A 14,501-nucleotide genomic window follows, 5' to 3' on the forward strand; every position below is an offset into this window, starting at 1 on the left:
ATGAAGTGTCAATAAGAAGTTGACTAACCTTTGTTTGGAGAGGTAAAAAAAAATACATTTTATTCACAGATATTACGCACTGTCAGCATAAATAACAGGGATGAAAAGTGTGTTCACATATTATGAAGTGTCAATAAGAAGTTGACTAATCTTTGTTTCAGTTTATTTTGAACCCCCCCCTCCCCCCCCAGGTGTTAATGGAGATGGGCCAAACTACTGTACCCCACATGGCCAAGCAAGGGCAAGCAGCATTACAAGGTCAAGCATACTACAAACATCAAGCCGCAAGTAAATAGTTTCAACACTTGCTTTGTATGTATACACTCACAGTGCATTAGTGCTATTCTTTGTCTGATTTTACATCACTGTTATGGGCAAAGGGTGCACCATTCCTGGAAGTACTGCAATACCAGGTTGATGCGTGGAGTGGATGAAGCAAGCTCCTATTCCATCTCCCTGTTCCAAAAATCAATTTAATATATGGTCCCTAGATAAGGGACATATCAGATATTAAACTGATAAGAACAGATACTACACTTGATCTTAGCCAAAAGGCCGAGAAGCGATACTGAAAATTGCCCAGTGTCGAGCAACCCTCTGGTCCTCTTCTCTTTGTAACTCAGGGAGAGAGTCCACAATCTAAGGCACCAGCACCAAGCAGCTACTCAAAACAAAGACTTTAATCCCTTAGTCTTACAGGTTTTAAACATAGCTGCTTTTCAGATAAATCATATCAAAGCTGGCTATATGCTCTTTCCAGCTGAATTTTTCTTACTTGTCTTGTCTGTGTGGGTGTCAGATCACTCCTCAGAATTAGCATGAGCCTGCCCACTTCTCCGATTCTTTCACTGCCAACTAATTTCCTCCTCCTCTCTCTTCAAGGGCAGAGAGGTGTGGTAGCCCTGTTAGTCCAGGTGTTAATGGAGATGGCCCAAACTACTGTACCCCACATGGCCAAGCAAGGGCAAGCAGCATTACAGCATAACACTGTACAGGGCCCCCAAGGTCAAGCATACTACAAACATCAAGCCTGAACCACACTGTACAGGGCCTCCCCATATGCAAGTAAACATGCAAGGCGCAGTGCCCCGTAGGGTTCACGGAACCAAAAATAACGTGGCGCCGTGCCCCGACGGGCCTGCACACCAAGCCCAGCGGGGGGCGAGCGAGGGAAGGGACAAGCCCCCATCGCCAGAGGCTCCCCCGCTGGGCAACAGGAGGAGCCTCGGAGGGGCTTAAAAGCCCATGCTGAGAGCCAGGTCGACCTCTTCCGGTCGCCACGGCCAGCTGTGTTCTTACCTGTGTGCGCTGCTACCCCGATCCCGAGTCCAGAGGTGGCTGGTGAATATCCCTCGGCTGCTCTCGCATCCCTGGATCAGCAAAGAGGGGAGCCCTCATGGCCAAAGCAGACATAGAGTCTGCTTTTCGACTCCTGCCGGTGCATCCAGACAACTTCCCCATATTAGGTTTCAAATTTAATGGGCAATACTACTACGATAAGTGTATGCCCATGGGATGTTCAATATTTTGCTCCGTATTTGAGTGCTTCAGTACATTTCTACACTGGGTAGTCGAGAGAACATCGGGGTGCAAGAACATTATTCACTATCTAGATGACTTCCTGTTTATAGGGCCAGCAGGCAGGCCGACGTGCCAGTCCACACTTAACCATTTCCGCGCAGTCGCCGAGTCATTCGGTATCCCTCTCGCAAAAGAAAAAACGGGCCTGACGACACGCCTGCAGTTCCTAGGCATTGAGCTGGACTCCCGCGATATGGTATCTAGACTACCCACCGAAAAAAGTGACAAAATAAGAACGCTAATAGCAGAAGTAGCGAGCCGAGAGAAGGTCACACTGCGGGAAATGCAGTCATTAGTAGGTAACCTTAACTTTGCTTGCAGAGTAATTGTCATGGGTAGGGCGTTCCTGCGCCGGTTATCCAGCTCAATGTCCAGGGTGCGAAGACCATCACACCACATCAGACTAACACGGGACATGAAAGACGACCTCAGGGTATGGGACATGTTTCTGAGGCAATTCAATGGCAGAGTAGTATGGTTAGACGCTCCAATATCCAACGCAGATTTGCACTTCTACACTGACGCAGCGGGTGGAGTAGGATTTGGAATTTACTTCCATGGAGAATGGTGCGCGGATAGATGGCCACCAAGTTGGATAGAACTGAACATCACAAAAAACATTACATTCTTAGAACTTTTTCCAATTGTAGTGGCAGTCGCCATATGGAGGGGGAAGCTCAGCAACAGGAGAGTAGTATTTTGGTCGGACAACAGAGCAGTCGTAGACATAAATAGGCACACGGCGCGATGCCCACTAGTGGTAGACTTGGCGCGCGAGCTAGTTAAACTGTGTATATACAACAACATACTACTGCGCGCAAAGCATGTCCCTGGCGCATGCAACCCAATTGCTGACGCTCTTTCTCGTTCAAAGTGGGAAACCTTCCGGAAACTGGCACCCCAGGCAGCGACGAGAGGAGAGCCCATACCCAGTTACCTATGGAGTTTCGGAGCCCAGAGGCATGGAGATTACTAAAGCAATCCTTGGCGCCGAGAACCTGGAGGACTTACATAGCTGGGTACCAGAGAGTATACTCCTTCCTGCATGCGCAAGGATGGCGCAGAGGCCCAGTACCTGACAGGGCAATCACGGAATACATCGTACAGGCGAAACAAAAGGGAGGGACCCCCAGCGTAGTAACCAGACATCTGACAGCATTCTCCTTCTTTACAAAGATAGCGGGGTGGGGCGACCCAAAAAATAGATTCATAATCAAAAAATTGTTGGAAGGCTGGCAACGCGAACGCGGAGCCAGACCAGACTGGAGGCTACCAATCACGCATGACCTGTTGTCGGAGATATGGCAAGCTCTGGGAAGCATGTGTCATTCTAAATACGAAACACGACTCTTCCGGGCGGCATTTACACTGGCTTTCTTTGGGGCACTAAGGATAAGCGAGCTGGTAGCCTCATCCAAGAAAAACCCGACACACACCGGGCTAAAAATCAGCGAGGTCACGGTAGCAAATAACACGATGCACATAGTAATCTGCAGATCAAAAACGGACCAGATGGGCAAGGGGCAGACACTCATACTAATGCAAGTGGACTCGCTCCATACTTGCCCCGTAGCAAACTTCAGAGAATATTTAGCGCTGAGACCAGCAGGTAGTGAGCCCTTATTAGTGCACATAGATAGAACCCCTCTCACCCTCTTCCAATTCACAGCAGTACTACGCAAATGTTTGACAAAGACAGGGCACGACCCAGCGAGATACGGAACACATTCCTTTAGGATAGGGGCCGCCACCTGCGCAGCATCACTAGGCTTCCCACCACCAGCCATCAAAAAAATAGGTAGATGGAAGTCAGAAGCGTACAAGGGATATATTAGAGGGCAGTCCCGTGGGAAACAGGGCCCACCGGCAGGTCTGTAACATTCACACTATTGTATGTTACAGGGTCACATACAATGTGGATTGTCGGCCATTCGTACATTAAGTGGGCCGCGCACAGAGCGGCGGTAAGGCCCGGAGGCCACCATTTAGGCCTGGCGGTGAGAGGTGTACAAATACTTTGGATGGGAATTGGAGGCATGAAATGGCACCAGTTGGGCACGCTACTGCAACGCAAGGCAGACACCCTAGCCGCCCCAGCAGCCATAGTCATACATCACGGAGGGAATGACATCGGAACGCTCCCCACTGTTGACATTATACAGACGGCGAAGCGTGAGCTGTCAACAATCTCTCTCCTTTTCCCCAACACTAGCGTGGTTTGGTCGCGCAGGGGCAGCTGGCAGATCACACACGATTGGGTGGATGTTCTGGAGGGATGGCACATACCTTTCTGACATTGGAAATGACTTGTTCAACAATGACTTGCTGAGTGTGCTAGAGCATGTAATCTCGGCACAACAGGCCGCAGCTGTTGGGAGGGGGGGGGGGGGCCGGGGTAAGCCGAGGCTGCTTCTATGTTAAGTTTCAACACTTGCTTTGTATGTATACACTCACAGTGCATTAGTGCTATTCTTTGTCTAATTTTACACCACTGTTATGGGGGAAGGGTGCTACAGGCCATGATCCGGGAATTAACGGACCCGACTCGCGCAAATGGGGAAAGCGCGGGGCGATACACCGGATTCTTTTTTTTTTTTTATAGGCGGAGACGCGTCACGGGCCGTCCACTCGTCCGCAATTGGAGATCGCAAGCCCCGGCAGACCAACCCCATCGCTACCCTAACGTGAGGAATAACTTGCAAAGGCGAGTACTCACACCAGTGACAAACGCCGGGCAGTGACAACCGCTCGGACTAGCAATGGCAATTTCGGGTCCGCACCTGCCGCTTCTCTCTCCACCTGGTGCTCGGACGCTGAAGAGGCATCCGAGTTCAGCCCAGGGGTTTTAAACCCCTCTCTTTGAGCCAGCCCCTCACAGCAGGGAGCACCATGAATGTCAGCTCTGTGTACCAGGGGGGTGGGGGGGCACTTCACCTCACTTTTCTTTCTCTAATTTTACACCACTGTTATGGGGGAAGGGTGCACCATTCCTGGAAGTACTGCAATACCAGGTTGATGCGTGGAGTGGATGAAGCAAGCTCCTATTCCATCTCCCTGTTCCAAAAATCAATTTAATATATGGTCCCTAGATAAGGAACATATCAGATATTAAACTGATAAGAACAGATACTACACTTGATCTTAGCCAAAAGGCCGAGAAGCGATAAAGAAACTTGCCCAGTGTCGAGCAACCTTCTGATCCTCTTCTCTTTGTAACTCAGGGAGAGAGTCCACAATCTAAGGCACCAGCACCAAGCAGCTACTCAAAACAAAGACTTTAACCCCTTAGTCTTACAGGTTTTAAACATAGCTGCTTTTCAGATAAATCATATCAAAGCTGGCTATATGCTCTTTCCAGCTGAATTTTTCTTACTTGTCTTGTCTGTGTGGGTGTCAGATCACTCCTCAGAATTAGCATGAGCCTGCCCACTTCTCCGATTCTTTCACTGCCAACTCATTTCCTCCTCCTCTCTCTTCAAGGGCAGAGAGGTGTGGTAGCCCTGTTAGTCCACTTTTAAAGGTAACCAATAGAAATAAAACATGGAAAAGAAAATAAGATGATACCTTTTTTTATTGGACATAATACATAATTGCAGCCAGTGGCAGACTAGCAAATTAACTTTAATGTGAGGAAGAGCAAATGCTGAGAGCTTCAGTTTCATCAAAAGAAGCGAATCATAAAGGGGGGATGGGAAAGAGGGTAAGGTGAATGAGAATAATTTAAAGGGAACTGAAGAGACGTTCTTTACACTCTGTCTCTGCATCTCAATTCTTCCTCCCCGTCTCTTTCGTTTGTAAAATAACATACAGGAATAAAAAATTAGGCAAGACGTGAGGGAAGACACTACAGAATCTTTATTTAAACCTTCCTTTTTTTTTTTTATTAAGCAAAACAAAAACAGATACATAACAACCAAACAGCTCAAGAACAGAAGAACAGATTCGATATCCAATATACCACAAATAACTAGACCCCTTCCACCCCAGCAACTGAAATGTTCATAAGTGAGGGCTTAGCTATAGTGAAGTCCTCGCAGCTAAAAACCCTGAGTTCATGGCTTAATGGTAGTGACAGGCTTGGGGGGGGGGGGGGGCTGCCCCCATCCAGTGGTATCCATTTTCCACGCACTGTATGGATCCCATGTCTTTTGAAAGTTAACCAGTCCCCAGTCTGTATAGCCGTCAGCTGTGTCATCTGGTATATATAGTCATGGTTGTTGGAAGGGTGGGTTGTTTCCACACCGCTATCACAGTGAGTTTGCCCACTACAAAAATGAGTGTAGGTAGTTAAGTTTCTTTTTTTATCCCAAGTGGTTTGAAATGAAGCAAACAATGTTCTGCCTTTGCTGGATATGTAACCTGAAGTATGTTGCGGATCCACTGTAAAATATCTCTCCAATAGTTTTGCACTTTGGGGTAGGTCCACCACATCCTCACTAGCATAATCCCATCCTAGAACCAAACATTGTAGCCATGCACTGTGTTGTATAGTACTAATGATATAAAATGTTATAACAATTTTCCATAATATTACTTGCCACAAAAACTTTGAGCAAATATTTAAAACATTTTGTCCATTGGCTAAGCTCATGTGGTCCCTAAATCTAACTCCCATATAGCAATACAGTGCAAAAATGGTGAATCAAATAATAACAAGGCAGCATACAGACGAGATACACATTTCATCCCCCCCCCCCCCCAAGTAATGCCTGATCTAAGAGCGTTTCTGCTAAGCCTAGTTCACCCTGGGCTGTACTGTGAATATAATCTGAGTTGCCTATATTGATATTCATGTCTGGAGGGAATCCCATATTCCTCTTGAAGTTCACTGAATGACAAGATCTCACCATCTTCCCATATCTGAGCTAAGAAGCGAAGCCCCTGCCACACCCATATGGAGTATGTGAGATCCATGATCCCTGGGCAAAACCTCTGTGCCTACAAATGGACACGTAAAAAAAAAATAGTCTCCCAGTGAAGTGTGGAGGAGTGGCCTAGTGGTTAGGGTGGTGGACTTTGGTCCTGGGGAACTGAGGAACTGAGTTCGATTCCCAGCACAGGCAGCTCCTTGTGACTCTGGGCAAGTCACTTAACCCTCCATTGCCTGCCGCATTGAGCCTGCCATGAGTGGGAAAGCGCGGGATACAAATGTAACAAAAAAAAAAAAGTACTTAGTCCGCACTCCGCAGGTGTTCCTAAGTTTGTAAAGGGTCCTAGAGCAGCAGGGGAGTGCCATGAATTGCCACCCTCAAGCCAAATTAGTGCCCAGAACGGGTGAGAGGACAACCAGCTGTGCTCTTCAGCCACCCAGGATTCTGATGAATTAGATAGCCATTCAGCCAGAATATGGAGTTGGGCAGAAGGAAACACAGAACTTCCATGCCCCCCTGCAGTCTAGATTGATAAAGCATAGCATGCTTGACTTTTTCCAGATGAAAGAGAGTGCTCTATGTTGCAGCCTCAGAAAAAAATAGGTTTGGGAGGGAAAGTGGTAGAGTCATGAAAAGACAGAGGAGTTTGAGCAATATCATCATCTTAAGGGCAGCTATGCAACCACTCCACGAGAGGTATAAACCTTCCCAATGTTCCAGCTCATCAAATAACTTTAGCCACATAAAGGCCCTCCAGGGTCCTAGTCACTTGAATTCCCAGATATCTGATAGAATGGGAAGCCCACTGAAATGGAAATTGACGCTGTAAAGAGGCCACCCTTTGGGGGGGGTCTGTAGTGATATTCAAAATCTCTGACTTAGTCATGTTTACCTTACAACCCGACACTTGACTATAGCCCTGTAATTCCCTAGTAACCCCTGCTAAAGATATGTGTGGCTCTGTCAAGGTCAAAAGAATATTGTCACCAAACAGCATGACTTTGTTCTGCCTGCCCACAACAAATGCTTCTAATGTCAGGTTGTGCTCAAAATGGCCCGAGCCAGTCATTCAATAACCAAGGCAAAGAGCAGGGGTGACAAAACACACCCCTGTCTGGTGCCTCTGTACAGCGTAAAGGCAGAAGAGTAGGTCCAGTTAAGCTTTATGCAAGCCTGCGGCTGTTTATATAGGACCTGGAGCCACTATAGACACCCCCCCCCCCCCCCCTCCGTAAAACCCATTCTTTCCAGGACAGCGAACAGGAGCAGCCAATGTATGTGTTTGAACGCTTTCTCCCAATCCAACGATATCAGCAGCATTGGGGACCGCTCCTGTCCGAGCCCTGGAAATCAAATAATCCTCTGAACATCGTCAAAGGTTTGCCTCTCCTGTATAAAGCCTAATTGATCTTCATTCACCAAAAAAGGTATCAGACATTGAGACAAGCTGCTAATATTTTTGTGAATAGTTTATAATCAGAGTTTAATAAAGAGATTGACCTGTAGGAGCTACAGCATTGAGGGTCCCTACCATGTTTTGGTAAGACCGTAACTACAGCCAACCGCTATATAGGGGGGAGCTGAGGATATCCTTCTATCGTATTAAAAATTCTCAGCAGTACGGGGCTAAGATTTTACCAAGACATTTGTAGAACCGATTTGTGAAGCCATCAGGGTTGGGTGTTAAGACTGGGGATGTGAACCCTTGTGCCCCGACTGAGCACGGCAAAGATGGAGGGACACCGCACTCGGTCAGGCAGCCAGACAACCCCTAGCTTCACCTGGGAAGCGACTGCCGTTCCCCGAGAGTTGAGCCCCCAAGTGCCGGCGGCCACCAGGACTTCCGGAACCGGCGGGGTTGCACGGCCACTGACCCGACAGGCGGGCGAGCAGACACAGTCCCGGAGCAAAGAATCAGTGATGCAGCAAAAACAGGAAACAGTCCAAGGTCTGGGCAGGCAGCAACACAGCGTGTAGTCAAGAAGCAGTCCGAAGGTCTGGGCAGGCAGCAACACAGCACGTAGTCGAGGAGCAGTCTGAGGTCAGGTACACAGGAAAACACTGATAGCCGGCTGTGGAACACAGAGGTAGACCACGACCTCTACGCAAATAGAAGCCAAAGCATGGAAGGACTGGAGGCAGGGCTTTAAATAGTTTAGGAAATAGGCTGAGACATGTGCAGCTGATCCAAGATGGCTGCCCCCATCAGAGGAGATGCTCTTTGCCCAAATATGGGCTTCCTTCCTGAAACTGCCCAACTCCAAGCAGGTAAATGCAGGGCCGTGCCAACACGGTAAGCGAGGTAAGCATGGCAGGGGGGCGCTCCCTTCTGGGGGGCGCCGCCGCACCATGCTCACCTCGCTCGCCCTCCCGCTCCCATTGTTCGACTGCCCGCCCTCTTCTCCCCCCCCCCCCCCCCCCAACATCCCTTTTCTTTTTTTTTCTTTTTAAATTTACCTCCGTGGCTGTTCCGGCAGCGCAGCGTCAGTGAAGGAGGCGGCGCTGCGCTCCCGACGTCTCTAGCCTTCCCTTTGCTGTGTTCCGCCTTCTTCTGACGTCAAGGAAATGACGTCAGAAGAAGGCGGAACACAGCGAAGGGAAGGCTAGAAACGTCGGGAGCGCAGCGCCGCCTCCTTCACTGACGCTGCGCTGCCGGAACTGCCACGGAGGTAAATTTAAAAAGAAAAAAAAAGAAAAGGGATGTTGGGGGGAGAGAAGAGGGCGGGCAGTTGAACAATGGGAGCGGGAGGGCAGGGGAGAGACGAGAGCATGGATGCGAAGGGGGAGGGGAGAAGAGAGCGGGCCAGGCCAGGCCAACTGGGACATGGGAGTGAGAGGAGCATGGATGCGAGGGGGGGGGGTCATGGAAGGGAGAGAGGGGAATTGCTGGAAAAGGATGAATGGAGGGGGCAGGGGACAGAGGAGCATGGATGGGCATGGATTGGGAGGGCAGGGCTCATGGAGAGAGGGGAATTGCTGGATAGGGATGAATGGAGGGGGCAGGGGACAGAGGAGCATGGATGGGCATGGATTGGGAGGGCAGGGCTCAGGGAGAGAGGGGAATTGCTGGATAGGGGTGAATGGAGGGGGCAGGGGACAGAGAAGCATGGATGGAGGGCAGGGCTCAGGGAGAGAGGGGAATTGCTGGAAAAGGATGAATGGAGGGGCAGGGGACAGAGGAGCATGGATTGTGAGGGCAGGGCTCAGGGAGAGAGGGGAATTGCTGGAAAAGGATGAATGGATGGGCAGGGGACAGAGAAGCATGGATTGGGAGGGCAGGGCTCAGGGAGAGAGGGGAATTGCTGGAAAAGGATGAATGGAGGGGCAGGGGAGAGAGGAGCATGGATTGGGAGGGCAGGGCTCAGGGAGAGAGGGGAATTGCTGGATGGGGTGAATGGAGGGGGCAGGGGACAGAGAAGCATGGATTGGGAGGGCAGGGCTCAGGGAGAGAGGGGAATTGCTGGAAAAGGATGAATGGAGGGGGCAGGGGACAGAGGAGCATGGATGGGCATGGATTGGGAGGGCAGGGCTCAGGGAGAGAGGGGAATTGCTGGAAAAGGATGAATGGAGGGGGCAGGGGAGAGAGGAGCATGGATGGGCATGGATTGGGAGGGCAGGGCTCAGGGAGAGAGGGGAATTGCTGGAAAAGGATGAATGGAGGGGGCAGGGGACAGAGGAGCATGGATGGGCATGGATTGGGAGGGCAGGGCTCAGGGAGAGAGGGGAATTGCTGGAATAGGATGAATGGAGGGGGCAGGGGACAGAGGAGCATGGATAGGAAGGCAGGGCTCAGGGAGAGAGGAGAAATTGCTGGACATAGAGGGGAGGGAAGAGAGATGAAGGAGATGAAATGAAGGAAAAGGAAGAGAGGAGATAAACTGCACATGGATGAAGAAAATAGGCAGAAGCTGAGGACCAGAAATGAAGAAGAAAGGAGGAAAGGAAAGAAATAAATGGAAAGGAAGCCCTGGAAATGGAGTTAAGAGGACAGATAGCAGCAGAATCAGATACTGGGCCAGCATGATCAGAAAAAGAAAGTCACCAGACAACAAAGGTAGAAAAAAATCATTTTATTTTCATTTTAGTGTTTTGAATATGTCCACTTTGAGAATTTACATCTGCTATCTTATTTTGCAATGTATAGCAGTTTGTTTCTAAGATAGTCTGCAGGGGGGCGCCAGAGACCCTAGGCACGGCCCTGGGTAAATGCAGGCGCTAATATGGCACTAATGGCCTCTAGCACCCACATCTACTTTTGAGCATTGCTTATGCCCAGATAATGAAAAGCAGACGCTAGAGGTCAATAGCGCCCTACTAGCGCCTGCCCGATAATCAGCTGGCCAGCTCTGAAAGCAAATGCATGCTAAACAGGGCATTACTTATTCCTCCCAAATGCTCAGCGGGCAGTGTGCCAAACAAGGACACTGCTCCTGCAGCAAACCCTACACCAGCTCAGAGCTGGCGTTAGGGTTTGCAGGGCATTGGAGAGAATGGAGATCCCTGTCCAGCATGCATCCCCATCCCACCCCCGATAGATGACCTGACACCCCCCTCCCCTCACACATTACTAGACACCCAACACCCCCAGCTCCCAACATAGCACCCGACACCTTCCTAGTGGTCTAACATTCCCCAACACCCCCTCCTGCAGCAAACCCTACACCAGCTCAGAGCTGGCGTTAGGGTTTGCAGGGCATTGGAGAGAATGGAGATCCCTGTCCAGCATGCATCCCCATCCCACCCCCGATAGATGACCTGACACCCCCCTCCCCTCACACATTACTAGACACCCAACACCCCCAGCCCCCAACATACAGTGGGGGAAATAAGTATTTGATCCCTTGCTGATTTTGTAAGTTTGCCCACTGACAAAGACATGAGCAGCCCATAATTGAAGGGTAGGTTATTGGTAACAGTGAGAGATAGCACATCACAAATTAAATCTGGAAAATCACATTGTGGAAAGTATATGAATTTATTTGCATTCTGCAGAGGGAAATAAGTATTTGATCCCCCACCAACCAGTAAGAGATCTGGCCCCTACAGACCAGGTAGATGCTCCAAATCAACTCGTTACCTGCATGACAGACAGCTGTCGGCAATGGTCACCTGTATGAAAGACACCTGTCCACAGACTCAGTGAATCACTCAGACTCTAACCTCTACAAAATGGCCAAGAGCAAGGAGCTGTCTAAGGATGTCAGGGACAAGATCATACACCTGCACAAGGCTGGAATGGGCTACAAAACCATCAGTAAGACGCTGGGCGAGAAGGAGACAACTGTTGGTGCCATAGTAAGGAAATGGAAGAAGTACAAAATGACTGTCAATCGACAAAGATCTGGGGCTCCACGCAAAATCTCACCTCGTGGGGTATCCTTGATCATGAGGAAGGTTAGAAATCAGCCTACAACTACAAGGGGGGAACTTGTCAATGATCTCAAGGCAGCTGGGACCACTGTCACCACGAAAACCATTGGTAACACATTACGACATAACGGATTGCAATCCTGCAGTGCCCGCAAGGTCCCCCTGCTCCGGAAGGCACATGTGACGGCCCGTCTGAAGTTTGCCAGTGAACACCTGGATGATGCCGAGAGTGATTGGGAGAAGGTGCTGTGGTCAGATGAGACAAAAATTGAGCTCTTTGGCATGAACTCAACTCGCCGTGTTTGGAGAAAGAGAAATGCTGCCTATGACCCAAAGAACACCGTCCCCACTGTCAAGCATGGAGGTGGAAATGTTATGTTTGGGGGTGTTTCTCTGCTAAGGGCACAGGACTACTTCACCGCATCAATGGGAGAATGGATGGGGCCATGTACCGTACAATTCTGAGTGACAACCTCCTTCCCTCCGCCAGGGCCTTAAAAATGGGTCGTGGCTGGGTCTTCCAGCACGACAATGACCCAAAACATACAGCCAAGGCAACAAAGGAGTGGCTCAGGAAGAAGCACATTAGGGTCATGGAGTGGCCTAGCCAGTCACCAGACCTTAATCCCATTGAAAACTTATGGAGGGAGCTGAAGCTGCGAGTTGCCAAGCGACAGCCCAGAACTCTTAATGATTTAGAGATGATCTGCAAAGAGGAGTGGACCAAAATTCCTCCTGACATGTGTGCAAACCTCATCATCAACTACAGAAGACGTCTGACCGCTGTGCTTGCCAACAAGGGTTTTGCCACCAAGTATTAGGTCTTGTTTGCCAGAGGGATCAAATACTTATTTCCCTCTGCAGAATGCAAATAAATTCATATACTTTCCAAAATGTGATTTTCCGGATTTAATTTGTGATGTGCTATCTCTCACTGTTACCAATAACCTACCCTTCAATTATGGGCTGCTCATGTCTTTGTCAGTGGGCAAACTTACAAAATCAGCAAGGGATCAAATACTTATTTCCCCCACTGTAGCACCCGACGATAGATGACCTGACACCCCCCTCCCCTCACACATTACTAGACACCCAACACCCCCAGCCCCCAACATAGCACCCGACACCTTCCTAGTGGTCTAACATTCCCCAACACCCCCTCTGACATCAACCCCCCCCCCCCCCCCCCCCCCCCCGACAGCACCTCTAGGCCCCCCAGGTGGTCTAGCACCCCTTCCGACCCCCCCCCCCCCCCATGTGCCTCTAGACAACCTCCTTCCATCAGCTCTGCCTCCAAAATGGTGGCATAATGTGCTGGGTGGGGCTTCCCTACCATATAAGTGAGTTTCTTATATGGTAGGAAAGCCTGCAGCCCAGGATGCACTGGGCAGGGTGCTGGGATGCTGCCATTTTGGATGCAGTGCTGAAAGAGGGAGTGCTACTCCCTCCTCATCATTAGAGTTACATGGGGGGGGGAGGGTACCAGAGGGGCACTAGCACACCAGAGGGGGGGGTCCAGCCCTCTCTGTTTGGGGGGGGGGGGTCAGGGAGCGATAGATCAGGGAAGTGTCAAGTGTCGGGTGCTGTGTGTGGGGAGCTAGGGGTATCCTGTGCTCTGTCAGGGGCTTTTTTTTTTTTGGACCTCCCAAGCACAATTCTCCCAATAAGTACCCCCCTATGGTCAGAGTTAATAGTATGCTTTATTCATGCTACACTGTTCCAGCACGACACAATTGTTGTGCCTTGTGTACTGTCAGCTAAGCAGTTTCACTGTATGAAAAACACTTGCTTTGTGTATACATAGAAAACCATGCATGAGTGCTATGTAACAATTAACATTATCACACTCTTTATCTGTTTTTATAACACTGTTATGGGGGAGGGGGGGGCACGGGTGCACCATTCCTGGAGATACTGCAATACCAGGTTGATGCGTGGAGTGGATGAAGCAAGCTCCTATTCCATCTCCCTGTTCCAAAAATCAATTTAATATATAGTCCCTAGATAAGGGACATATCAGATATTAAACTGATAAGAACAGATACTACACTTGATCTTAGCCAAAAGGCCGAGAAGCGATACTGCAGATTGTTGCTATTGAGCAGCCCTCTGTTTCTTTTCCCTTTTAAGGTCAGGGCAGAGCAGTTGGTATTACTGCCAAGTGATCTCTCAGAACAAAGACTTTAATCCTTTCACTTTCTTCCACAATATGCCACAAGTCTCCTGGTCTATAAGTGATTATTTTTCAAATAGTTCCAATGAAAGCCAGCTGTACTCTCCTTCCAGATTAATTTTTCTGTTACTCTTCTCTCTGAGTCTCAGATGAGTTGTTGATATTTGCATAACCCCACCTACTTAAGCTTAAGGGAGATTGGATGGCAGAGCCGGTGGTTGGGAGGCAGGGCTAGTGCTGGGCAGACTTAGACTTCTAGGGTCTGTGTCCTGAAAATGGCAGATACGAATCAAGGTAAGGTATAAACAAAAGTAGCACAAATGAGTTTATCTTGTTGGGCAGACTGGATGGACCGTGCAGGTCTTTTTCTGCCGTCATCTACTATGTAACTACTTTTACATAAGCACTACAGATCACTTCCTGCCTGTTACAACAGGGCCTCTGCCTGGTTTCTTTCCTTGAGCTGAACTATAAGGAGAGTCAGAGATGTCCAGATTTTGTGTTCC

At 49.3% G+C, this 14,501-nt stretch overlaps 3 non-coding genes across 3 annotated transcripts; all 3 read right to left on the reverse strand.

Annotated features, from left to right (window-relative positions):
• Positions 1-376: 376 nt before the first annotated feature.
• LOC115460780 lies at positions 377-567 on the reverse strand. Its single transcript, XR_003940571.1, has one exon. It is a non-coding gene; the product is annotated as a U2 spliceosomal RNA (small nuclear RNA).
• Positions 568-4,555: 3,988 nt separating this feature from the next.
• On the reverse strand, positions 4,556-4,746 carry LOC115460784. Its single transcript, XR_003940575.1, has one exon. It is a non-coding gene; the product is annotated as a U2 spliceosomal RNA (small nuclear RNA).
• Positions 4,747-13,711: 8,965 nt separating this feature from the next.
• LOC115460782 lies at positions 13,712-13,902 on the reverse strand. Its single transcript, XR_003940573.1, has one exon. It is a non-coding gene; the product is annotated as a U2 spliceosomal RNA (small nuclear RNA).
• Between the last annotated feature and the right edge of the window lie 599 nt (positions 13,903-14,501).

This window comes from Microcaecilia unicolor, chromosome 1, assembly GCF_901765095.1.
Source record: "Microcaecilia unicolor chromosome 1, aMicUni1.1, whole genome shotgun sequence".
Lineage (NCBI taxonomy): Eukaryota > Metazoa > Chordata > Amphibia > Gymnophiona > Siphonopidae > Microcaecilia > Microcaecilia unicolor.